Genomic DNA, 26,670 nt, shown 5'->3' with positions numbered 1-26,670 from the left:
CACTGTGTGGCATCATTTCCTGTCCTCTCTGGAGTCAGCTGTTGGGCAGATCACGCAGGTGTGACCATTAGGCCTTGTTCGCATCATAATTTGCACGCAATTCTTATAGCGTCTCCCGGCGTTTACCTGCTCGTAGCTGTATGATGCGATCAGTACAGCATACAGTCCATAGACTTTACGCATGCACCATGTGCTACACTCGGTAACGCGCTGCATGCTGCACGGTTTCCCATCTGAAATTGTCACACCGCAGGATTACCAGTGTGCAATCATAGTTGAAGCGGACCTAAACTCAGAACTTCATCTCGGCTCTAAAAGACAAAGAATGGCATAATCAACTTTAAATAAAAACGTTTATTTGTTACTGCTTACAGAATGGCTGCTAAAAAATCTGCAGTGTCTACTTCCTACTTTCATGGAAGCAGGCATAGGGTTAACATCCTGTGTTTACAAATTAGCTGCTCTTCCGCGGCAGACAGCTGAGAGATCAGATTACAGTTGTAATTAGTCACAGATGAGGGGGAATTAGACAGGCTAAACTCTCTAAATATATACAGGGTGCATTTCTGCAAATTGGACTGCTAGTGGCCACCTCTTCCTTTAGGGGGCGGGGCTACAGACGGAAGCCGGACCACAAGGCAACTGGTAAGCATAATAATAAAGTTTATTTTAAAAAAAGTTTATTGTACAGCGCTTCAAATAGAAGGGAAACGCAATCGGCCTAGGAATGCACACAGCACTTGCACGATTTAAAGGTGCTACAGCGATTCCTAGTGGGTTCCATCCCTAAATGTATGCTGTCTTATGGACTTTATTTCAGCACATGAAAGGTTAACAGCGGCTTAATATTAACTTTTATTACCTTTCCCCCCTCCCCCTCTTGGTTTTACCCACCAATTTAATTAAGGCAAAGTGCTGGCTGTCCTCTGGATGCTGTAAGTGGGTGAATTATTGTCAGCTGAATGGAATGTTACCCAGCAGTGAGAAGCAGGCATTAATCTCTCCATCCTGGCAGATGAGGCGGTGTGCTGAGACAGTGCAGTGCCTATGTCCTCCAGGAGGTCTCCCCTTCCTATTGGATGAGCAGAGCAGGTCAGCCATGTTGTATGGGGGCAGCCATATTGGCATGTGTCAGATCGGGGCCATGGCGGTCGCCTGGGGGAGGGGCAGAGGCCTGGGTCCAGGTTCTGTTGGGATGGATGGATTTTATTTTACGCAGCAGGAAGATATCGTGAATCAGGAGTGCCAGTGTGGAAGATTGGGCTAATCCTGGCCAACATTTATTGGAAACTTTCCCAACAATTATAATAGCTGGCAGCATTTGCCGGTATAGATATTCCGTACATTTGTTGAAAGTTTCAAGGCAAGTATCCTGATAGTATCATGTCCTTTAGAACTACACTTCCTCTGAGAAATAATTCCTTATCCGATTATCTCCTTCTGCTTCAAGTATCTTGAGAGGAACTGTAGTGAAAATAACATCATGAATAAAAGTGCTTATTTTTCCAATATTGACTTATAGATTAATTAAGTCAGTGTTTTGCACCTGATTTACCTTATGAAATGTATCACTGGTGGTGACATCTTTAGTTCTGCCAGGTGATCTGTACAGAATGTTTATTAGGCCTGGAACCCACTACAAATCGCTATCGCTAATCGCAATTGCTAGCGTTTTGTATGAGTGTTTTGTAAACGATTTCATTAGTGTTTTCTGGTGATTTTGGTAGCGATTTTAAAAAGTGTAAGCATTTTGCCAGCGATTGTTAAGTGATTAGCGTTTTGAATTCTGATTGGTCCTTTGAATTAATTTAATTTTTTTTCACAGTGTGCAGTAATGTAAAAATGCTAGCAAAATCGTTCTGTGTAGGTTTTGATGAGCAATTTTGCCAGCGTTTATATACTTTACATTGCAGAAATGCTAAACTCTAAAAATGCTGCATGTCCTGCATTAGCGATTTTGGTAACCGCAATCGCCGTAGTGGAATTTGGCCCATCCATTAACATTAGCTGAGCGTTTAGGGAAATCGCTAGCATTTTGAATCGCTCCCTAAACGCTCATAAAATCGATCTGGTGGGTTCCAGCCCTAACTGAGAGTTCTATGCACACAGGGAGATGTTGCTTGCTTGGCAATTGGAGAAAACCATTATTTCCCACAATGCAACGAGGTTCACGGACAGGAAACTGTGAGGATATTGGTCCTGACATCACACTGTGGGAGGGGTTTCACCACAATATCAGCCATACAGCGCCCCCTGATGATCCGTTTGAGAAAAGGAAAAGGTTTCTCATGGGAAAGGGGGTATCAGCTACTGATTGGGATGAAGTTCCATCTGAGGTTAAAGTTCCTCTTTAGTAAGTTATTTTAGAGATATTTTTTAAGGGATTTCTGTGTCTTTCTTTTTACCTTCTGAACGTTTCCATATGATTCACTGGGAAAGCTGCCTGCATAACTGTCAGCTGTTTTTGAGATAGGAGTGTTTAATCCCATTGGCTATGCGTGAAGAGCCAGCATTCCCTCAGATAGGTCCCTCCTTTCTACCGTATGAAATAAATGTGCTATTATAATCCAGAATAGCTGTAGGATTATAGCATAGTATGGATGCAAAGGCGCCAAAAGGTAAAGGTATCTAAAAATTTTAAAACCTGAGGAGGCAGTAGTGGTGGACTTACCTCCTCCAAGCAGACACCAAAATTTACCAATGTGTTTGTCAAATACAACAAGTTTATTTACATACTCCGGGCGACAATGCAACACGTTTTGCAGGTTTGATTCCGCTTCTTCAGGCAATAACAATGGCGTAATAGTATATGTGGTCAGTAGAAGAGCCAGGCACAGAGGTTGCTAGTGTACTTGTGTTTCTCTTGTCTGCAATTTTGGGGCTGTACCTTGAAGTTTGTACACACATCCAATTTTATTTGCAGATGACTGGCCAATTTTACTATTTCCATGTAGTAAGAGAGCATACTTACACAGTCTGTTCATTGTATTCAAAATCTGTTGGCCCTCATACTATATGGAGGTGTTAAAATTGGCCAGTCAACTGCAGATTAAAATTGGATGTGTGCATGGAGCGTTAAGCCTAGCACACACGTTGAATTATGATTGGCCAATCGCTGACTAATTTTACCACCTTCATGTAGCATAAACATCAACAGATATTGAATACTATGAGGAGATTGTGTAGGAAAAGCCTTATACTACATAGGGCTGGTAAAATTGGTTCGTGATTGGCCAATCATAATTGAAAGTGTGTACTAGGCTTTAGGGCTAGTTCACCGAGGCGGTTCTGCGATGTTAAACGACGACCTTGGTGCTCGTAATATAATGCTGTCCATTCAGATGAATGTCAGTACACTCACTAACTGGCGTTTTACGCAAAACGCTACGTATTGATATCGATTTTTACCATTGTCTGCCCGGTGTTTAGCCAATCAGAACGTTTACCACCACGCTTCCGTGTCCCCTTGCAGGACATGACCCCAAGCATTTGAAACGAGACGCTGCGCTACCACAGGCCGGTTGGTTCACACGTCCAACAGAGAAAAGAGCTGGCACATCCAAAGTTAATCTTTATTGGTTCCATATAAAAGCATAGAGCCAAAGTTTCGGAGCCACATGGGGCCCCTTTATCAAGGCAATGTTTGCTCTGAGGCAAAAATCTGTCTGCCGCCATACAAAGGTTCTTGTCCTGATCCTGTGTCTCTAATACTTTAGCCACAAACCCCTAACAAGCATGCAGGAGATCAGGTGCTCTGACTCAAGTCTGACTGGATTAGGTGCATGCTTGTGTCAGCCTTTTGAAGGCCTAAACCCACTAGCAGCCTTTTCTATGCACTAGTGGTTTGTAAAGCACTTGCTAATGTAGGGCTATGGGGGATTTTTATAAAATCACATCACTGTAGGGCAGGGGTCTGGAACCTTTTTGGCTGAGAGCCATAAACACCACATTTTAAAATGTATTTCCATGAGAGCCATACAATGTGTTTCAAACTGGGACAGTGCGCATGCGCAGCAGAGTGCTCGCATCCCTGTTGCCATGGAGATGTGTATATACAGTTAATCCGCCCATCAGCGGGAAGTGTCAGACACGTCTTCAGCTTCTCTCGGGTTTCAGCAACATCAGCAATTTCCCCCAGAGCCAGACAGGAGAAATACCGACTAACAGCTTGTACAATTAGCTAGCTGACTTGGGGTTCGATTCACTTTGTAGGACGAGATTCTTGCACTTAAGCCCAATAGGCTGCCTGTCAAGTGACAGGCAGCCTATTGGGCCAATCAAACCCTACTGGGCCAATCAGCAGTAGTGTGCTTACTTTGAAAATGTTACTTGTGCTGCCACACTGAGCTGTGCTGCTTGAGCAGTGTAGCTTAGTGAATCAACCCCTACTGATTTGTCTGTGAGCCAGATGTAGCCATCAAAAGAGCCACATCTGTCTCCCGAGCCATAGGTTCCCTACCCCTGCTCTAGTGGGATCACACCCATAGCATTACATTAGAGAGTGCTTTTCAAATCGCAAGCGCTCAGTAACGTATTGCTAGTGAGTTTCAAGCCTAAGGGCCGGTTCACACGGACGGCAGGTGGCGTTGGGGCGGCCGGGAAGCCGCGTCGTTCTGGGACATCTCGTTCGCGGGCGGCGGTACGGCGATCATCTGCTTCCCGTCGCGATCTGCGTTTCTCGTCCCCGCAAGGGGACATGAAGCCGCGGCGGCTAGTCGACCCTGGACATTGCATGCGACTTCTAGGGCCGGCTAAAACGATGCGTTAAATCGGGATCGGAACGCCGCGTTTGCGCAATCGACTGTAATCGCGCGATGCTAAATGCTCCCATTCACTTGAATGGGTGCGCTTAGCCGACGAGTCCCAAACGCTTGGCGGTAAGCGTCGCCAAGCGTCCGTGTGAACCAGCCCTAACTCTATTCCTGCTGCAAATAGATCAACAGGACTGCCAGGCAATGTGCATTGTTTAAAAGTAAATAAATATGGCAGCCGCCATATCCCTCTCACCTGGGGTTCCCTTTTAAAGCATTCCTCATCTATGGTTTTCACAATCTGGCCGCTGTGACGCCTATCAGAGATCTCATTGTGACGTGAAGATAAAGTTGGAGAACTCGACACCCCGGCATCCCCTAAAATGAATGAAATATTAGTTTTGGGTCAGCCATGAGAATAACTCTCTCAGATTTCTTTTTAGTGTCTTGTGAAAATCAGCCGGCCTGTCCCCCTCCTCCGGTGACACAAAGGGGGGAGCGCTGAAACAGATAGGCTCGGGTTTTTTTTCTATAACATTTAAGCAGAACCACATGTTGCGCGCTCTATAAAGCGCCTTCATTAGGTGCTGTGTCTGCCAGAGAAATCCCCCCGCCCCCCTCTGCTGCAGACCCCCAGAGCATCTTGCAGGAGGAGACCCCGCAGGAAAGCATGCTCCAGTTTGCACACAATGTTACTGGCGGGGAACTTTGGCAGAGCCCCCTCCGCATGCGGCCCGTGTGAACGCGACCGTTCCCGCTGCTCCAACCCGCAGTTTAGTTCTGAGCGAGAGGCCCAATCGCACTCTGAACTGCCCAGATCAGACATTCTCTCCTGTGTGGCCTTCATCAGACCACGGAGGTGAGCCGTTCCAAGGTGCCAGCACTGCACACACCCCCTCCCGGAAATTAATGCTGAACTCCATGAATAGTAATCTATACCTTTTCTAAGAAAATGTCTGCCGTACAGCTGCACTTTAAAGAGGAACTCCAGTGAAAATAATGTAGTAAAAAAAAGTGCTTCATTTTTTACCATAATTATGTATAAATGATTTAGTCAGTGTTTGCTCATTGTAAAATCTTTCCTCTCCCCGATTTACATTCTGACATTTATTACATGGTGACATTATTACTGTGGGCAGGTGATGTAGCTGCTCCTAGCTGTTTTGGCTGTTAGAGACAGCTGTAAACAGCTAATTCCTGTCTGTGAACATTGTTACATTGTGGCAGTTTGCCCAGAGTACCGCGGTATTCAGAGCTTCTTGTGGGAGGGGTTTCAGCACAAAATTAGTCATACAGCGCCCCCTGATGGTCTGTTTGTGAAAAGCATTGTATTTCTCATGTAAAAAGGGCTATCAGCTACTGATTGGGATAAAGTTCAATTCTAGGTTGGAGTTTCTCTTTAAAGTGCACCTGAAAGTGAACCTGTAACAAAAAAAGTACTCACCTCTGGTGGGGGGAGCGTCAGGGTCCCAATAAGGCTTCCCCCTCCCCTGTAGCTGCAGGCAATCCAGTGCTTACTCCCCCAAAGTGTCCGGTGTTGTCTGATTACGCTGCCTCGCATGCGCAGTAGGAGACTGCGGACCCAGTTCCTATTTAATGATGCTGCTGGTTATAAAATACTAAATATCTCCGCTTCCTCACATCCTACACTCCCCAAATTTTCAGGGTAGGGAGGAGACCCCCGAACTACCTCTATGCCAAATTGCAGCCCCCGAGCCCCACTGGTTCCTGAGATAGGTTTCTCTAATCCATCTTCTGAACCAGTGGGTCTCGGGGGCTGCAATTTGGCATAGAGGTCGTTCGGGGGATCCTCTCCCTACCCTGAAAATTTGAGGAGTGTATGATGTGTGGAAGCGGAGATATTTAGTATTTTACCAGCAGCATAATTAACTTCACACTGCGCATGCGTGCTACTCAGGGAGCTTCCGTGCAGCGCAATCAGACATTATACCGGCAATCCTCCCTCCACAAGCCTGACAAGCGCTGATTTATTTACCTTCCCTGGCTCCAGTGGTTGGCACTGTTGCGGCTTTCAGCATGGAGATAGGCGGAAATAGCCGATCTCTGTCGGGTCCGCTGTACTACGCAGGTGCAGGAGACTTGCGCCTGCACAGTAGAGCGGGCCGACAGCGATCGGCTATTTCCGCCTATCTCTGAGCGGAAAGCTGATACTGCGTCTGCGCTGGAGCCAGAAAGGTAAATATTTACATCCCCGCTGTTCGGGGAGCTTTATCGCCGCAGTCATGGGACCGAGGACGACGGGGGAAGCCTCAATAGGATCCGGAGGCTTTTTTGACAGCGGAGTTATGCCTTAAAGCATTTGAAGTCCGGACCAAAGGGAAGCAGATTGCTTGTTTTTTCACAAGAAAGGGGCTAAAGAGAATAGTTGAAATGACTTGAAGTTGGGCTCTCTTTCTGGCCGGCTAATTAGGCATCTTCAGAACACAAGAGGCTGCTATGTATTCCTTTACAGAGAGGGTAAAGGTGACCCCCGATAGAAAACAGCTGACATTCCAGATCTCACGTGGCCCCGCCCCTCGCTCCCCGCCCACCCTCTGTCTCTCCCGTTCTCATCGCCTCCAGGGGCTCCAAACACCAAACAAAACTCATTGAAAAATCTTCAGTCTCATAACGTTTCTTCACAGCGCACAATGCGGCCTTTATATCGACGCTTAGCGCCGGGCTCTGATCTGAGGCGGTCGGCTATTCTGTGCGCAGACTCTTCATGTACCTTCTGGATTGTTTACGGGAAAAGGTCGCCCCGATCTCACGTAGGACTCCGTTGCATAATGATTGCATTGACAGCATTTCATTGCATGAAAATCGGCATCACTGCCTGGACCTGAACTCAGAACTTCCTCTATGCTCTAAAAGTTATGTAACAGCATCCAATCCTTTAACGGACCTCTGTTGCGAAAATCTTAAAATTCAAAATACATGTAAATGTATTCAAATAAGAAGTACATTTCGTACAGAGTAAAATGAGACATAAATTACTTTTCCCCTATGTTGCTGTCACTTACAGTAAGTAGTAGAAATCTGACATTACCGACAGATTTTGGACTAGTCCATATTCTCATGGGAGGTTCTCAGGGTTTTCTTTTTTTTTTTTTTAAAGCACTTAGTGAATAGCAGTTGCTCCATCAAACTGCCAAAGAAGTGTATGGTGAGCAGGGAGGCTGGCCAGCATCTTTGTATAAATCTTTTTCAGGAAATGTCTTTGTGAGTGCCCATTTTCACTTGTGCGGTGCGAATCGCTGCGGTAAACATTCGCTTGCGGATGTGAATTTAACCATGGCAGTGCCTGTGTGCTTCTCCATTGATTCCATGCGAATTCGCATGAAAATTCGCATACACCCGCATAGCGGTATGCGAATTCTGAGGGCTCTGACATGCGGATTTTTCCCGCGGACGAAAACGCTCAGAAATCCTGACAAGTGGAAACAGTCCCATCCACTTGTATTGGCTATACGAATTTGCATGCGGCAAACGCATGCGAATTTGCAATAGTGGAAACTGGCCCTCAAGAATAAAGGCCATGCTGAGAATACCCCATGAAGAGATGGTTAACCCAAAACCTGTCGGCAATGTCGGATTTCTACTACCTACTGTAAGTGACAGCAACATAGGAGAAAAGTAATTTATGGCTCATTTTACTCTGGAAGAAATGTACTTCTTATGTATATATGTGTTTTACATTTAAGATTTTTGCGACAGTTCCTCTTTAAAGAAAAACATTTCTTTGTTACAGCTGATACAAATCCTGCAATAAATCTGCAGTGTCTACTTCCTGCTTTCATGGAAGCAAACATATTGTTAACATCCTGTATTTACAAATTAGCTGCTCTGCCAAGGCAGCCAGCTGGCACAGTTGATAGATCAAATTACAGATGTGATTAGTCACAGATGAGGGGGAATTAGACAGGCTAAACTGTAAATACATAGAGGGTGCATTTCTCTTTCTTTTCCTTCATGTCCAGTGCAAGAGTTCAGGTCCAGTTTAATATTCAGAATTTGAATGAAAGGAGAAGTTATTTGCATATTATTGATCTTTCCTAATGTAGGCTGACATATTTATCGCCTTTTAAACAATGCTGATCCTCTGCCTTTACTACTTCTAGCCGTAGACTCTGAACAATTATGTAGATCAGGTGCTCCGAGGCTGGAAGCTCACTTGAGATGTTCACATCTAAATGGCGCAAAGCGGAAGAGCTTTCATTTTTCACAAGTTATTATGCCACGATTAGCACGGTAAAAATCACTAGATACTTCCGCAATTTCAGAGCGATCATGGTCAGCGCATTATAAGCACTGTACCGCGATCGCTCCAGAGTCGCCCCCGAAGTGCTGCGGGGAGCACATTTGCAATTGGTGCTAATCGCAAAACTCCCGTGATCGGCGCTAATCGCGGCAGTGAGAACACTGCCATAGGGTAACAAAGCACTAGCGCTTTAGTGATCAGCGAGAGTCGTCCACTAATCACTTAAAGAGAAACTCCGACCAAGAATTGAGCTTCTTCCCAATCTGTAGCTGATACACCCTTTCCCACGAGAAATATTTCCCTTATCTCAACCGCATCATCAGGGGGCTCTGTACGGCTTATATTGTGGTGATATCCCTCCCACAAGAAACTCTGAGGATCATGGTCCTGGCAGTTTCCTGTCTGTGACACTTGTTGCATTGTGGGAAATAACAGCTGTTTACAACTGCCAAAAAAGCAAGCAGCATCTCCTTTCAGTGACATCACCTGCCAGCAGTAAAAATGTCACCATGTGATAAATGTCAGAATGTAAATCAGGGAGAGGAAAGATTTTACAATGAGCAAACACTGACTAAATCATTTATACATAATTATTGTAAAAATAAAGCACTTTTTTTTTACTACATTATTTTCACTGGAGTTCCTCTTTAAGTGTGACTGGGCCCTAACCCATATAGTAATGATTTGACCCAAATATCTGTTTATCCAGTGCTGTTATGGTCTCTTGCTTGATATTCCCCTCATTTATCTGGAGTAGTCTGAAGGCCCATACCCACTATGCAATTTTTTTTCTGAACGATCTTGCAAATTTTTCCCTTGATATCACGTCACATTGTTTAACAAAGTTTGTTAAAGGATGTTCAACAACAGCCAATTACACGCGATTATCGTTCGCTTTGAATGACCATCATGATCTGGCCTACCACCCCTCACAAGTGCTCTAAACCCACAGCTGAACTCTGGTCCCCTACCTTTCGTGTCTCTACCTCTCCTTCTAGATTGTAAGCCTTTGGGCAGGGTCCTCCTCCTTTTGTGTCCTACCTGATCATGCACCTCCATTACTGTGCACCCATGCTATGCATCTGAGTGAACCTAACTTGCCTAATCTCCATGCTCCATCCAATGACTTAGGCCTGCTGCACACCAAAAACCGCTAGCAGATCCGCAAAATGCTAGCAGATTTTGAAACGCTTTTTCTTATCTTTCTGCAGCGTTTCAGCTAGCGTTTTGCGGTTTTGTGAAGCGTTTTTGGTGTAGTAGATTTCATGTATTGTTACAGTAAAGCTGTTACTGAACAGCTTCTGTAACAAAAACGCCGGCAAAACCGCTCTGAACAGGCGTTTTTCAGAGCGGCTTGCGTTTTTCCTATACTTAACATTGAGGCAGAAACGCCTCCGCAATCCAAAAAATGCCTCACCACGGGAGGATTCATTTCTGCAAAACGCCTCCCGCTCTGGTGTGACCCACCCCATTGAGATACATTAACCAAGCAGATCTGCAGCCGCAAGCGGCTGCAGAAACGCTGAAAAAGCCGCTCGGTGTGCACCAGCCCTGACTAAGCATTACCTTGTACTCATACTGTGCTGTGTGATCTGGTTTTCTTGTATTCCTGTATTGTTATTTTGCTGTTTGTCACCCCTAAATATTGTCTGTAACCTAAATTAATGTCCAGCGCTGCATAATATGTTGGCGCTTTATAAATACAATAATAATAATGATGGATCCCAGTGTTCTCCCCAGAAATTTGTTCCTGCCAGGTGGCCTGAAAAAGTAGGCGGGTGGGGCAGGATGAGAGAATGCAGGGCCGGTGTTCCAACATTTTAGCATACCCGACAGAATAGCATACAAATGCTACTGAGCATGTGCAAAGTCATGCAGGGCATACATTAACCCCATAATACCCATCAGCAGCATTAACCTTTTCAACCCCAGTTAGCTGCCTGTGTGCTGATGTGCAATCTCCACTATCCAAGTGGACATAGAGTTAGAATAAAAAGTTGTCCGAGCGAAGCGAGGACCGAGCCCGCAGTCCAGCGAGCGAAGCAAGCGGGCAAGGGGACACTGATTCTACTAACAAGGGGTATATCACTTTAAATGTATGCTGTTTTGTCAATGTATGCTAGTTAGTTGGAACACCGGTGCTTCTGTGCGCAACTCTTCTTACCGAATAGGAGGAGGTGAGGCGATGACAGCCGGGTGGTCACCAAAACTAGCCGGGTAGAGCGCCCGGCTAAAAGAGCCTGGGGAGAACACTGGATCCACTTGTGGTTGGTTGTTCCGATCGCCATTGACCCCCGCGCCTGTGCTTTAATCCCACGATACGCGATTGCAGAAGAAGGTTTGAGGAACGATCTTTCGTTGCATAGTTTGTCGCCATGTATCCCCCGATCCATCTCCCGCGCTCTTTGCGGTGGGTATTCAGCTCTTCGCCTTTGTCTTCCACGCTTGACTTGTGTCCATCACGCTGTAAACGTGTTTTATGTAATTCGGAAATCCAGACTCCATTTAGGCCCAGGCGAGTGACATGTTTACAGCGCGAGCTTAGCCCGGATCTGACCTCTGACCTGCAGAGTTATTTGTCTGGGACTGTCTGTGGATAATACTCTTCCCAAAGAGGCCGTAACTGTGTCTTCCAGCCCAGCATGTCCTCAAATGTTGTGTCTATTTGTGTGTTTTGTATTTTAAGACCTCATTGACACCCTTGGATTTGGGTAACCTCAATTGTGGAAGGGTCGAAGCCTCATAAAAGTCCCCATGTGATCTGCTATAATCTTATTATAGCCCCCCCCCCCCCATCTGTAATGACTTTGAGCTCAGGGAGGTGGGCAATGGTTAATGTGCAGCATCTACCCAGGACCACATAGTTAAAATGTCCATTGGAGACCTGTGGCTTTTATAGGTCCTAATAGCCCCCAATTCCCTCTATAAAAGTTTACAGCACCAGCCGTTCTGCAGTCCTGGGCTCTGCTGTCCCTGTTTTCTGGCCAAAGTAGAAGAAAAGAGAAGAGAGAATGTTTAGGAAGTAGCACCATGGATTACCGGGCAGCCCTGGGGGGGGGGGGGGGGGGGTTGCCTGGTGTCCTTGGCACAGATGCCAACGCGTGTCGTCACTTCTTGGACCGCGCAGCCGCTAAGCTGATGTCATCCATCTCATAGCACACCTTTTGCTTAAAGAGGAACTGTCGCGAAAATCTTAAAATTGAAAACACTTACAAATAAGTACATTTCTCCCAGAGTAAGATGAGCCATAAATTACTTTCCTCCTATTTTGCTGTCACTTACAGTAAGTAGTAGAAAACTGACATTACTGACTGATTTTGGACTAGCCCATCTTGTCATAGGGGGGTTCTGTTTATTTTTAAAAGCACTTAGTGAATGGCAGTTGCCCCGTTCAACTGCCAAAATAGTGTGCAGGGAGGATGACTGCATCTCTGTATTAACCTGCTGGACGTTCTGATTCCCGCAGCCTGATTCTCCCCTTCCTGCTCCCTTCCGATCACCGCCAGCGATTTAGGGCTTTCCCCGTCGCCATGGCGACGAACGGAGTGACGTCAGACTTTGTGACGTCACAGGGACTCCCGATCCACCCCAAAGCGCAGCCTGGCGGCGATTGGCCAGGCTGTGCGGGGGGGGTGGGGGCCCTCTTTCGCGTCGAGTAGCGGCGGATCGGCGGCGAGCGGCGGCGATCGGAGCAAACACGCAGCTAGCAAAGTGCTAGTTGCGTGTTTGATAAAAAAAAAAAAATCAAAATCTGCCCACTAGGGCCTGAGCGGTGCCCTCCAGCGTCTCTGGACGAGCTCAGCTCCTCCAGAACGCTGGGGAGGTTAATTATTTTCACGGAGTGTTTTTATAGAGAGCAAAGGCCATGCTGAGAATCCCCCATGAAGAGATGGACTAGCCCAAAATCTGTCCGTATTGTCAGCAACATAGGAGAGAATTTATGGCTTATTTTACTCAGGAGGAAACGTACTTCTTATTTGTATGTTTTTTAAATTTTAAGATTTGCGCGACAGTTCCTTTTTTAAAGTGGACCTGAACTCTTGCACAGGACAGAAGGAAAACAGAGAGAAATGCACCCTGTGGGTATTAATAGAATTTAGCCTGTCTAATTCCCCCTCCTCTGTGACTAATCACAAATGTAATTTGATCCCTCAGCTGTGTCATCTGACTGCCTGGGCAGAGAAGCTAATTTGTAAACACAGCATGTTAACCCTATGTCTGCTTCCACGGAAGCAGGAAGTAGACACACTGCAGATTTATTGCAGGATTTGTATCAGCTGCAACAAAGAAATGTTTTTCTTTAAAGGTTATTATGCTGCTGCTTATCTTTTAGAGCAGAGAGTTCTGAGTTTAGGTCCGCTTTGAACTCAACATCCAGGCAGAAACTAAAGCTGAGTACACACGTACGATAACGATCGTTCGAAAACGAACGATAACGACAATCGGACCGATAATCGTGCGTTCCAAATTTTCCAACGATTGTTTTTTTGGACGATAACGACCGTTATCGTTCAATCCGACCGATCCAACCCGGTGGATTTTTTCGAAAGATAATTGTTCAATCGTTGCAGTGTGTACAAAGATCGTCCGATAATAATTATCTGTGGAGTAGTACGCATGTTCATAACGTCACTTCCGTTTGCGCACGCATTTTTTTATCGTTCGTCGTTCAGTACTTTATACTTATATCGTTCACGTGTGTACACAATCGTTCATTACGAACAATCTTTTCGGTCTAATTTGAATATCGTGTAAACGTCACAAATCGTTCGTAACGAACGATCTTTATCGGACGTGTATACAAACCTTAAGAGTAAAGTATGGAACGCAATCTAGGCAATGAGAGAGACAAGAACACAGCAGGAACACCAAAAGCCCGGTATGGTGCAGTATGTCGATGAACTTTCTAACAAAAACATACTCAAATCAAATCAAAGAAAGCTTTTTTGGCATGACCAAGATTCATACAGGTATTGCCAAAGCAAGGGGAAAAAGGGGGACATGGAAGGGGGGTGGGGTAGGGGGACAATGGCTAAGCAGTCTGTGGACATTTTTAGGTTTACAGTTCCGTTCTGCTCCTCTCAGTCTGTGGCATGCTGTGACATAGTGTGTAGCGATTGTCACTGCGGATTCCTCTTCTCCCAGTAGGATATATGTTTTTCTCTCATCTTCTAATGTAAGAAAGTCTGGGAATAGTTCTAATAATTTCTTAAAGTAAGCGTGCCTGGTTTCAGCATATACTCACAAGTCTGGGTTGCCTCATTGAGCAACCACCAATTAGGGCTCGTTCCCACTATCGCGAATCCGCATGCGTCCAACGCATGCGGATTCGCACATGTAATGTGAGTGGATGGGGCTGTTTCCACTCCTGCGGTGGCGTTGTGCGTTTTTTTGTTGCGGAGAAAAAACGCACAAAAGAGGCAACGATTTCGCCTGCGTCGGGAATCCGTGCGAATCGCCGCTAATGTATTTAATAGTAAAAACGCATGCGTTTGTTACATGCGTTTTTACCCGCGATTTCGCGTGCGATTTCACACCTTTTTCAATTTTATTTTGCCCTGGCAGTGTCATGGTTAATTTCGCATGGCACCCTGCCATGCGAAATCGCACGCGAAATCGCGGGTAAACGCATGCAGAAACGCATCCGCATGCGTTTTTACAAGCGTCGGAATGCCGGCGAATCGCGTCGCAACAGTGGAAACAAGCCCTTACACTCAGCCTTGGTGTAGAGCAGGGATGTCAAACTGAAATACAAAGTGGGCAGATATTGAACACAGGAACCAAGTCGCTTTCCAACATCATTGTCTAGTGACCACCTCTCTCTCATATAAAGTTCCCTGTGGCTACTCCCGCACACCTACCCCTATCCTTTACAGTTCCCACTCCCTTATACAGTTCCCTGGTGTCTAGTGCCCCCCCCCCCTACGGTTCCCTGATGTCTAGTGCCCCCCTCCCCATACAGTTCCTTGGAGTCTAATGTAATGCCCTATACTCACGGGCAACATTCTGGCCTGTCGCTAGCACACGGGAGCGTGTGCGTGACAGGCCGGTGACAGCTCGTCGCCAGGTCCCTCCGCATACACACGGCGAAGGGACGTGGCAACTAATGCGGCGGAAGCTGTCGCTGTTGTTTCTCCCCCCGCTGGAGTTGAAGGTATTCCCTGGTTGTTGCTGTCGCTAGTCCGCATACCCACGCGGACTAGCGACAGTTGCGGTGGCAACTGTCGCCATGCGATTGACCGCGCCAATTGCCTGGCGACAGCAGCGACGAGCAACGGTTCGGGGTGCGCGCCCGTGCAACGCCTCATACTCAACGGGCGACAATTGTTACATCTGAGTGCGCCGGTGGCAGCCCTGAGGGCCCGTTTCCACTTGTGCAGTGGGAATCGCCGCGGTAAAAATTTGGATACGGATGCGAATTTCGCATGCAGTTATATACTAATTTTCATGCAAATTCGCATATGATTTCACATGGATGACGATGTATGCGAATTTAACAATGGCAGTGCCAGTGTGCTTTTCCATTGATTCCATGCAAAATGGTATGCGAATTTGCATGAAAATTTGCATACCAATACCGCATACGAATTCCCTATTAAATACATTGTATGCGAATCGCATAGCGGTATGCGAAATATGATGGCTCTGCCATGCAGATTTTTTCTGCACAGAAAAATGCAAAGGAATCCTTACAAGTGGAAACAGTCCCATCCACTTGTATTGGCTATGCGAATTTGCATGCAGGAAACGCATGCGAATTCGCGATAGTGGAAACTTGCCCTCAAGGTGCAATCTTCTGAACGTCCGATCGCATGATCAATCCGATTGTGTGCTGTTAATTGTGCCAATCAACTGCAAATGTTCATTGTATGGATCACCCCCTTGATCTGAATATTTTAGTCTGAAAGAATTGCTGTTAACTTGTTGGTGGGCCTGAACGGTCATTTCCGATTGAATCGGACTGTCAGTTGTTCAGAAAATTCGATTATTGAGCACCTCAAGTCGCTTTTTTTACTACTAGGGAACGCCACCACCTGGCAAATGATGACACGTGGTGCTATGAACACTGCCATTCGACAGCCAGCCAGAAGGCACTCCTGGCTGGTTGGAATAATCAATGAGATGCAAATATTTCTGGGTTCATGCAGGATTATGTACATTTTTATGCAAATATATGCAGTTCGAAAATGGACCAATCAAATCCCACCCAGGTTTAAATTGATTGGTCCATTTCAAACTGAATATATTTGCATAAAAATGTATATAATTCTGCATGAACTTAAAAATTATTTGCATCTCCATTGATCAGTCTCCCAGCTGCCAGCCACTAGGGATTGTCTATGAAGTGCAAATATTTCCCAGTTCATGCAGGATTATGTACATTTTGATGGAAATATATGCAGCTTGAAAATTAACCAATCGATTTTAAACCTGGGTGGGACTTGATTGGTGCATTTTCAAGCGTCATATATTTGCATAAAATTTACATAATTCTGCATGAACTCGCAAATATTTGCATCTCATTAATCATCCCTAGTGGCCGGCAGCTGAGAGACTGAACTGCCCAACAAACAAAAGTAGTTCAGCCACCGTAGAAAAGGTTGCTTTGGCTTCATCGCAGGGCATGATGTGAGATAACTATCTGAACATTAGTATTGGCCAATGGGATGTATATCATTCTGGCTACTTTGCAAATTGAATGCAAATTACATGCAGCTCCAAAACGAGCCAATCAGACGGCAGGAAGTGGGATTTGATTTTCTCAAGGTTTGAAGCTGCAAAACTCTTGAAAATCGTGATTATGGCAGATCTGAGAACTTTGTACAGCCCTGGCTGTCGCTTCTCTCTGTATTTCTCTCTTTACACTCATCCTCATTTGGGCCATTTATCATTTGCCGAGAAAGTTGTAGATTCGTCCCAAACTGCGTTCTGCTCAGCCAGAGAATGAATCATCCCCCCGTCCTTCCTGATCTCCCCTCTGTGTTTGTAGTATGTTGTAACACATGTAGACATATCCTACCCGAGTAGCATCTTCCCTGCGTCCAAGCATCTGGCTTCCATTACGCTTTATATTGCAGAAACATGGAGAGGGGAAATTGGCCATTTTTTTTTCATGGCTTGCCAGTCATTTTAATGTAAGTTTCCCAACAAACTAGCGCTGTAAATGGACACCCCGCCATTCAGCGTGAGAATGCAGATCTACAGGTGCTCATATAATCGAAAGCGACATACAGTTTTTCAGGTGCAACCAATTTGTGTAATTCTGTTGTAGATTTGCTGGTGGGCTTGGGGTCACTTTTTTTGTTGCTTGACCCAGTTTTCGCCTCGAGTTATACCAGTCTTAACTAGAGATGTTCCAAACATAGAATTTTCCGTTCGCGAACAGCGAATGTGGACTTCCGCAAATGTTCGGGAACAGGCGATCCGCCATAGACTTCAGTGCTTAGGCAAATTTTAAAACTGTTTCTGGCCACAAAAGTGATGGAAAAGTTGTTTCAAGGGGTCTAACACCTGGATGGTGGCATGCCGGAGGGGGATCATTGCCAAAAGCACCACCAAAAATTATGGAGTTAATGCAAAGCCGGGTTCTTGTTTTTTTTTAAAGTACCACTGGAGTGGTACTGTGCGTGCAACTTAATGTAGCAACAATAGCAGTAGTGTGCACACAGCTCTGGGTGTCAGTGGGCTGTGGAGTATCTCACACAGAGAATGCTATAGTACTGTACTATCAGAATACAGTGACATAATAATACATTGGAGTGGTTCTGTGCCTGCAACTTAAAGAGACTCTGAAGCAAATTTTTTTTTTGCTATGTTTACCTTTTTATTTAGTGTCAGAAGTCTCATCAGCGGTAAACCGCCGCATCACTGCTGAAAAACGAGTGCTGCAGTCCCCCCAAATCCCCGGGCAAACATCCATGACCAACTTGGTCATGGATTGTGCTGCCCTGAGAGGCAGAGCTATGAGCTGTAGCTCTGCCTCTCCTGCCGTCAATCGCAGCGCGGATCGCTGCCTCTCCCCACCCCTCTCTGTGAAGGAAGAGTGAGAGGGGCGGGGAGAGGCGGCGATCCGCGGGGATTGACATCAGAAGAGGCAAAGCTGTAGCAGAGAGCTCTGCCTCTTCAGGAAGCGCTGGCCAGATTCCCCCCTTCATACAGTGAAATAATAATGCACTGGAGTGGTCCTGTGCCTGCAACTTAATGTAGCAACAGCAGTAGTGTACACACAGCTCTGGGTGTCAGTGGGCTGTGTAGTGTCACACACAAAAAAAAACAAAACACAGGAGACCGATGTGCTAGCCCTCAATAGGGCTTTTTGGGATGCTTTCATAACAAGTGAGGATCAAGAACACAGGCCTAGCTAATGCTTTCCCTACCTATCTGCAGCAAGTCTGACCCTGCTCTCACTAACAGTCAGCAGCCAGCAGAGAATGAATCCAATATGGCCACTGCAACTGCTTTTTAATAGGGAGATTGAAGTCCAGGAGGGGGTGCTAGCTGATTGGCTGCCATGTGTCTGCTGACTGTGAGGTAAGGGGTCAAAGTTTTGCAAAAGGTGGATCAGCGCATTACCAGGTCGCCTCTGAATGGCCTCCAATCAGAGGTGCGCTGAGCCCCCCCAGGAACTACAAACGCACCTTGAACCCAAACAGAAGCTCTGCATATACACCAAAAGGCTGTTATGTGGGAGCAGCGGCCTGGTGATGCGTTGATCGACCTTTTGCGCAATTTTCAATTTTTTCTTGGTGACGCACCCAGGCTATGCATATGCATAGGTAGGATTTAGTTAGTGTTAGGCCCCTCCCATAGAGGATGACTTCTTCGCAGTGGGAGGGACGAGTACTTAATAGGTTGCATGCAAGCTGTTACAGGACTCCAACATCCTTCAGTGGCAGACAGGTTATGTGTATGCTAGGTGTGTATTTTATCCCACAAGTGGGGCTTGCACTCTCTTGTAGGTAGGCACTTATCTGTTTTTAAGGGGTCAAAGTTTGGCTGCATGATGATGTATAGGGGGCTAGTTGAACACGCCAAATGTTTGCTGTTCGCCGAGAATGCGAACAGTGGAAGTTTGCCGGGAACTGTCCACCGGCGAACTGTTCGGGCCATCTCTAGTCTCAACACACCTCCTCATATTTGACTTTATAATACTGTTGAATGCAGAGGATTTCATGCCTGGTTCCATGCCTGCAGGGTGCCCAGCTCCTGTGGCTGAAAAATAAGCCCAAATCATCACCCCTTCACCACCGTGCTTCACATTTGGCTAGAGGCGTTTGTGCTGCTATGCTGTGTTTGGTTGTCGCCAATGGTGGTGCTGTGATCCTATCCAAACCTCTCCACTTTGTGGTCTTGTTAGTCAAGTGGGCATTGTTAATGCAATGCTATGGGTGATTTTTATAAAATCACACGGCTCCAGTGGGCTCACACCCACCCGTAGCATAATATAGAGTTTTTTTTAAATTACAAGTGCTCAAAAACGGCTTAGCAATGTACTGTTAGAACAGGGGTGTCAAACTCAAATACAAAGAGGGCTGAAATTGAGCTCTGGGACCAAATCCCAGGCTGAACTCAGTGTCTAGTGTCCACCTCTCTCCCTTATAATGTTCCCTGGTGTCTAATAGCCACCCTCCATCCCCTATACAGTTCCCTGGTGTTTAGTGGTCCTCCCTCCCTTATCTATACAATTCCCTGATGTTTAGTGGTCCTCCCTCCCCTATACAGTTCCCTGGTATCTAGTGCTGTCCCCTTCCCCATATGGCTTCCCTGGTGATCTAGGACTTACCCTCCAATGTAGCTTCTCTGGTGGTCTAGAGTGGGGCAAACATAATGCAAAGTGGGGAAACCACCCGAGGGCCAAAGCTGATGGCTCAGAGGGCCAGATTTGGCCCACGGGCCGGAGTTTGACATGTATGTGCTAGTGGGTTCCAGGCCTTCCAGAAGTTTTGCGGTTTCTTCAGATGCAACTTTGCAAAACACATTTCTTTTTTACAGCTTATACAAATCCTGCAATAAATCTGCAGTGTCAACTTCCTGCTTTCATGGACGCAGACCTATTGTTAACATCCTTTGTTTGCAAATTAGCTGCTCTGTCGTGGCAGCCGAGATATCAAATTACACTTGTGATTAGTCACAGATGAGGGGGGATTAGATAGGCTAAACTCTCTAAATACATACAGGGTGCATTTCTTTGTTTTCCTTCTGTGCTGTGCAAGAGTTCAACTGCACTTTAGAAAGGCAGTGAAGTTGGTTTCCGCTAGCTGAACATCAGTTTTTTTTGTAAATTTGCCTCAATTTTTTTTGCTGAAATCTGATTGGCTGCTGAAAGCCAGAGCTGCAGTTGGTACCGATCAGCAGTTACAGTAACTAGCAGCAACTTTCCTCTTTCTGGTCACAAAGCTTGATGCTGAAGGCCTCAGACTGTCCACAAGGCCCTCTTTGTTCCACTGCAGCCCCGCAAATAGCAAATATTTCTTCTTGCGCAAATTAATTACAGGTTATGCGTCCCAGGGGGGTCCCTGAACTGGCAGCGCTCTCTGGACATCTTCCTGCCTCGTTAGCGGTGTAAACAGGCCGGCCAGCTCCAGCTGTATAAGCAAAGCCGCCAGCCTCTAATGCAGGGGATCAATCCTCTCCCAGGCATTATTTAGACGTATTTACGGCGCTCTCATTTGGTTAAGATCCCCGCTGGACACCTTGATAGATGGTTCTGAATATTGTTCTTGAGGATCAAATGCGGCGCTGCCAAAACTAAACCCATTGTTACAGTCATGGCGACCATCAAAACCGTCACTCGGTAATTGCTGCAGGAAAAGGATAGAAGGATGGTTTACAATGAAAATAACGCCCCCAATTACCAATTCTACGTCTTCCCAATGGATGTGACATCGCGAAAAATTAAAGCGGTGAGAGACATATGGAGGTTGACCTATTTAATTCCTTTTCAAACAATGCGCATTGCCTGGCTGTCCGGCTGATCCTCCGCCTCTAATAGGTTTAGCCATAGATCCTGAGCAAGCATGCAAATCAGGTGCTCTGACTGAAGTCTGACTGGATTAGCTGCATGTTTGTTTCAGGTGTGTGATGCAGACACTAATGCAGCCAAAGAGATCAGCAGGACAGCCAGGCAACTGGTATTGTTTAAAGGGAACCTAAACTGAGAAGGATATGGATTTTTCCTTTTAAAATAATACCAGTAACATACACACATCAGACCATAGTCTTTGGAAAATGAAAGATCACAGACCAATGTTACCCCCTCCATGTAGTAGGAGAGCCATACTCTACACAGTCTATTCTATGGAGCTGCACTCCACATCAGACAGAAATCTTTGCAAGATGCTGCACACAAAGATGCTGTACACATGCAACAGATCAGTATCTGCAAAAGATCCGTTCCTGCCAAATGCATTCATAGTCTATGACATCTACTGATCTCATACACACCTTGTTTAACGGACAATTATCTGTAGCTCAGATCCACCAGGTTGGATCTTCAGATCGGCAGATAATTGTCTGATCTGCAGATGAATGTCATTTAAACAAGGTGTGCATGATGATCTGCAGATCTCATAGACTATGAATGCATTTTGCAGGAACGGATCTTTTGCAGATACTGATCTGTTGCATGTGTACAGCATCTGTGTGTGCAGCATCTTGCAAAGATTTCTGTCTGATGGGGAGTTCAGCTCCATAGAATAGACTGTGTAGAGTATGGCTCTCATACCACATGGAAGGGGGTAAAATTGGTCTACGATCTTCCATTTTCCAAAGACTATAGTCTGATGTGTTTGAGCCTTAATACTTTTAGCCACACCCCCTCAACAAGCATGCAGATCAGGTGCTCTGACTGAAGTCAGACTGGATTAGCTGCATGCTTTTTTCAGGTGTGTGATTCAGCCACTACTGCAGCCAAAGAGATCAGCAGGAAGCCAGGTAACTGGTATTGTTTAAAAGGAAACATCCATATCCCTCTCAGTTTAGGTTCCCTTTAAAGTAAATGAATATCGCCACCACCATATCCCTCTCAGTTTAGGTGTCCTTTAAGTTATCCACTAAAACAACCCTTCTTTTCCAGAATGAATACTTATAATTTCACACAAAAGAATGCGATGGGTTTGATACATTTCCTTGTCCATTTTAAAGAGGAACTCCAGTGTAAATAACGTAATGAACAAAAGTGCTTCATTTTTACAATAATTGTGTATAAATGATTTAGTCAGTGTTTGCTCATTGTAAAATCTTTCCTCTCCCTGATTTACATTCCGACATTTATCACATGGTGACATTTGTACTGCTGGCAGGTGATGTCACTGGAAGGAGATGCTGCTTGATTTTTGGGCAGTTGGTAACAGCTGTTATTTCCCACACTGCAACAGGGCTCCCACAGTGTGATGTCAGCACCATGGTGGGAGGTGTTTCAATAATATCAGCCATACAGACCCACCTGATGATACTTTTGAGAAAAGCAAATAATTTCTTTTGGGAAAGGGGGTATCGGCCGCTGATTGGGATGAAGTTCAATCCTTGGTTACGGTTTCTCTTTAAGAGACTGTAATGAAAAAAACCCCCCTGGGGGATACTTACCTCAGAAGGGGGATGCCTCAGGGTCCCAATGAGGCTTCCCTGTCCTCTGTAACTTGGGAGAATCCATCGCTCCCCCCCCCCCCCCCCCCGAAACCTCCTCAACAAACTTGACAAATGGCACAATATTTACCTACCGCGATCCTACGCAGGCGCAGTAGTGGCTTCTCATTCAGGCTAAGGCGGAAATAGTGGAGCCCGTTTGTATCCGCTCTACTGCGCAGGTGTGAGTCCGTTGTGCCTGCGCAGTAGAGCGGATATGATCGGGCTCAGCTATTTTCGCCTTAGCCCGAACGAAGAACCGCTACTGCGCAGGATCGCGGTAGGTAAATCTTTACCTCGAGGATGAGAGAAGCCTCGTTAGGATCCAGAGGCTCTCCACCTCCCGAGGTAAGTACCCCCCAGAAGGTTTACAGGTTTTCTTTAAAGGGACACTTAAGTCAAAAAAAAAAAATGAGTTTTACTCACCTGGGGCTTCCAATAGCCCCCTGCAGCTGTCCGGTGCCCTCGCCGTCTCCCTCCGATCCTCCTGGCCCCGCCGGCAGCCACTTCCTGTTTCGGTGACAGGAGCTGACAGGCTGGGGACGCGAGTGATTGTTCGCGTTCCCAGACACATTAGCACCCTCTATGCTGCTATATGGTATATGATATATGCTATAGCAGCATAGATGGCGCTATTGTGGCCAGGAATGCGAAGAATCACTTGCGTCCCCAGCCTGTCAGCTCCTGTCACCCAAACAGGAAGTGGCTGCCGGCGGGGCCAAGAGGATCGGAGGGAGATGGCGAGGGCACCGGACAGCTGCAGGGTGCTATTGGAAGCCACAGGTGAGTAAAACTCATTTTTTTTTTTTGACTTAAGTGTCCCTTTAAAGTGAGTCTGAAGCGATTCATAAAAAAAAAAATAGAAGGAAAGGGAAGGCTCTGGGTCCTATAGAGCCGTCCTGTTCCTCTCCTGGTCCCCGCGTTTCCCCGCAGGCTCCGGCTCTCAAATTTCCTACTGCAGGAGGATTCGGAAGTCTCCTGAAGACGGACGGCTCCATAATGTGCATGCAAATGCGTGCTGGCGCATGCGCCGTACAGAGCGGCCCGTCTCTGGGAACACTCTGGCTCTCAAAGACTTCAATAGCCTCCCGCAGCGGCAGAGAGCGGTCTTCGATCCGTAGGTCGGAGACTGGTAATGGGGGAGCCAGCGATGGAACGTGGGGACCAGAAGAGGGCACAATACAATGAGGGTAGCCATGTTCTGTTTGTCACATTGTCACAGGCTGAGGTCTGGAGATGCTATCGGCTTGCCTGTGTGTAAACTCACTCCCCTCTCCTCCTCTCTCCTCTCCTCTGCCTCTGAAATCAATGGCTAGTAACCTCCTCCTCCTCCTGCCCAGACTGAGCTCCCATAAGCCCTTGCTACAATGCTAAGGCACTGTGAAAAGCTGTGGGCGAGGCTTGTTTAGTTTATAGGGAATTAGAGTATTAAACAAAACAAAAAAAGTATTTGGCGTGACGAATGCCCTATAAACTATATGAAAGGAACACAATTATGCAGTGAGTAAAAGTTTATCTCGGATCCACTTTAACCAGTACACTCTCCAGCCACCAGAGCTAAGTAGACACTTTGGTCTGACTAAACAAATGCATAACACAGAGCAGTGAATTTCTTCAGCGACCATATGTGGAATAAAGAGTTCTCATTGTGTGTTTGGCCCGGAGCACTGGACTGGGTCCCCCTTTGTGTCCATACACTGTAGTTGTACCTCTGCCTTTCCGGGCTGCACCTTTTCGCATGCAGGAAGTATTTGTACAGATCCATATCAGTGATTTTTGGCGACGTTTCCCTGTTGGTACTCAGCACTGCGATGCAATTAATGTTTTACTAATGGAAATGTTGCGGCGTGACGGCATCGACAATAATGGACCGGATGTGTTTCTTCAGATAATGTTGTTTGATTTTTTCTTTTTTCTTCCCCCCTCTGGTTTTTATAACAGAATTACTTTTGTGCTCGGTGGAAAGGCCAACATGTGGAGAGCATTATAACGCCGGGGAACAAAGAGCCCCACGTGTAGAAAACTCGCAGGGATCAGCCTCTGCCTCTCTCATTAGCAGCCAATCAGAAGCTTTCTACTTGCAGGGAGAATTTACTGGAAGAATTTGATTGGTTGCTGTGGGGTCTTCTGTGTAAAAGGTGAAATAACCCTACAATTCAGCAATGCAGATTTTAGGTGTAATCCTGTGGTTTGGAATCAATGCTAGTCTTTAAGAACAGACGGTGTACCTCCTCCATAGGCTGCTTACTGCATATGTTTCACAAGATTTGTGCTGCTGCCCATTCGTGTTCTCCATCGCTACTGCTGCTGTTCATTTGTGGTCTCCACGCTGCCGCCGCCCATTTTTGTTTTCCACTGCTGTTGCCGTTGTCCGTTCATGCTCTCCGCCGCTGCTATCGCTGCCACCAATTTGTGTTCCCCCACCGCTACTGCTGCTGCCCATTCGTGTTCTCCACCGCTACTGCTGCTGCCCATTCGTGTTCTCCGCTGCTGCTGCCGCCGCCCATTTGTGCTCTCCACCGCTGCCGCCCCCGCCCATTTGTGTTCTCCACCGCCCATTTGTGTTCTCCACCGCTACTGCTGCTGCCCATTTGTGTTCTCCTCTGCTACTACTGCCGCCCATTTGTGTTCACGACTGCTGCTGCCCCCGCCCATTTGTGTTCACGACCGCTGCTGCCCCCGCCCATTTGTGTTCACGACCGCTGCTGCCCCCGCCCATTTGTGTTCGCCACCGATGTTGCCCCCTCCCATTTTTGTTCGCCACCGCTGCCGCCCATTTATTGTGAAACCAATGAGAGCCTGAAATGCTTATGCTGGCACTCTGGGATTGGTATTCCAGCGTTATTTGTGGGCAGAGACCTGAATGGACGGCAGCAGTGGCGTTGGAGGGACTGTGGTGCCAGGTACCTAGTGGGTGGGGAACAGAACATAAAACCTGATGCCCAATGTAACAAACTGAGCAGTTTAAAGAAAAACTGGTCCGTTTTTACAGAGTCAGTTCTACATCTGGTGTGGTGCTACCCGGCTGAAGTCATTCTCAAAGGGAAAAATCCTTTGTATAGACGTGTCTGCCGCAGGAGTACACCTGGATAGTAGTGGCTGGATAGGGTACTGGTTAAGGTCTTCTAACACAGGTGACCGGGGTTTAAATCCCAGCTCTTCAGTAAGGAGTCCCTGGGCAAGACTCCCTAACACTGCAGGGTGGCCTACTGAGCACTTTAAATCCAACAGGAGAAAAGCGCTATACGAATGGTGGATTGTCAATTTCTTAACCCTTTTGGGACTGTTTGCCTAACCCCCCTTAAGGACCAGGCCATTTTACATGAGGGGTGGGGAGGGGGGGTTGTCAGGCAGCTGGATCCCTGGTAGGGCTAGCTAGGCATTAGTGTTCCCAGTATGGTAAGGCGTCCCCAGTGTTGCCGGCAGCCTTTACTCACCTCCCAGGCCCCAGCGAAGAGCAGCTCTACCCCCCTGCTCTGACCGGCATCCTCGCTCGCACTGCCGCTAAGTTCTGGGTCGCGGCTTGATGATGTCATCAAGCCAGGACCCGACACTTAAGGCAGAGCAAGCGAGGATGCCGGCCAGAGCGATGGGGAGCGCCAATCGCCTAGGGGGAACATCAGGAAGGTGATTCCCCGTCCTCTTCTTCCCCTCAGACTGCCGCTGCCAATAGTGATCACTACGATCCACCGGCGATCGCGATTTCTCCTGATCACTGAGGGGAGATGTCAGCTGTCATATGACAGGGTGCGCACGGTCGCGTCGGGAGCGGAAATGTCAGGTGGCGTAAATCCTACGACGCATCAGGCTTAGACAGCCACAATTGTGGCGTACAATTTCCTACACCCGGTTCCCACAAGCATTTTCTTCCGAGTGTTTTTTTTTTTTTTTTTTTTTTATATTTGGGGAAGAATTGAACACGCGTGTGTGGTACATTGCTCAGATTTTTAAATGCTTGAAAATACATTTTAAAAATTATATTGTGTGTTTGTGGCCATCTTTAGGCATAGATGGGGGAGGTTAGTGTGAGGCATG

At 46.6% G+C, this 26,670-nt stretch overlaps 1 protein-coding gene across 7 annotated transcripts in view; it reads left to right on the top strand.

Annotated features, from left to right (window-relative positions):
• Positions 1–26,670, top strand: part of TNS1 (tensin 1) — a 608,338-nt gene that overhangs the window by 101,924 nt on the left and 479,744 nt on the right. The window lies entirely within an intron of this gene.

The sequence above is a fragment of the Hyperolius riggenbachi genome, chromosome 7 (genome assembly GCF_040937935.1).
Source record: "Hyperolius riggenbachi isolate aHypRig1 chromosome 7, aHypRig1.pri, whole genome shotgun sequence".
Taxonomy (NCBI): domain Eukaryota; kingdom Metazoa; phylum Chordata; class Amphibia; order Anura; family Hyperoliidae; genus Hyperolius; species Hyperolius riggenbachi.
This window is presented reverse-complemented; position numbering and strand designations above follow the sequence as displayed.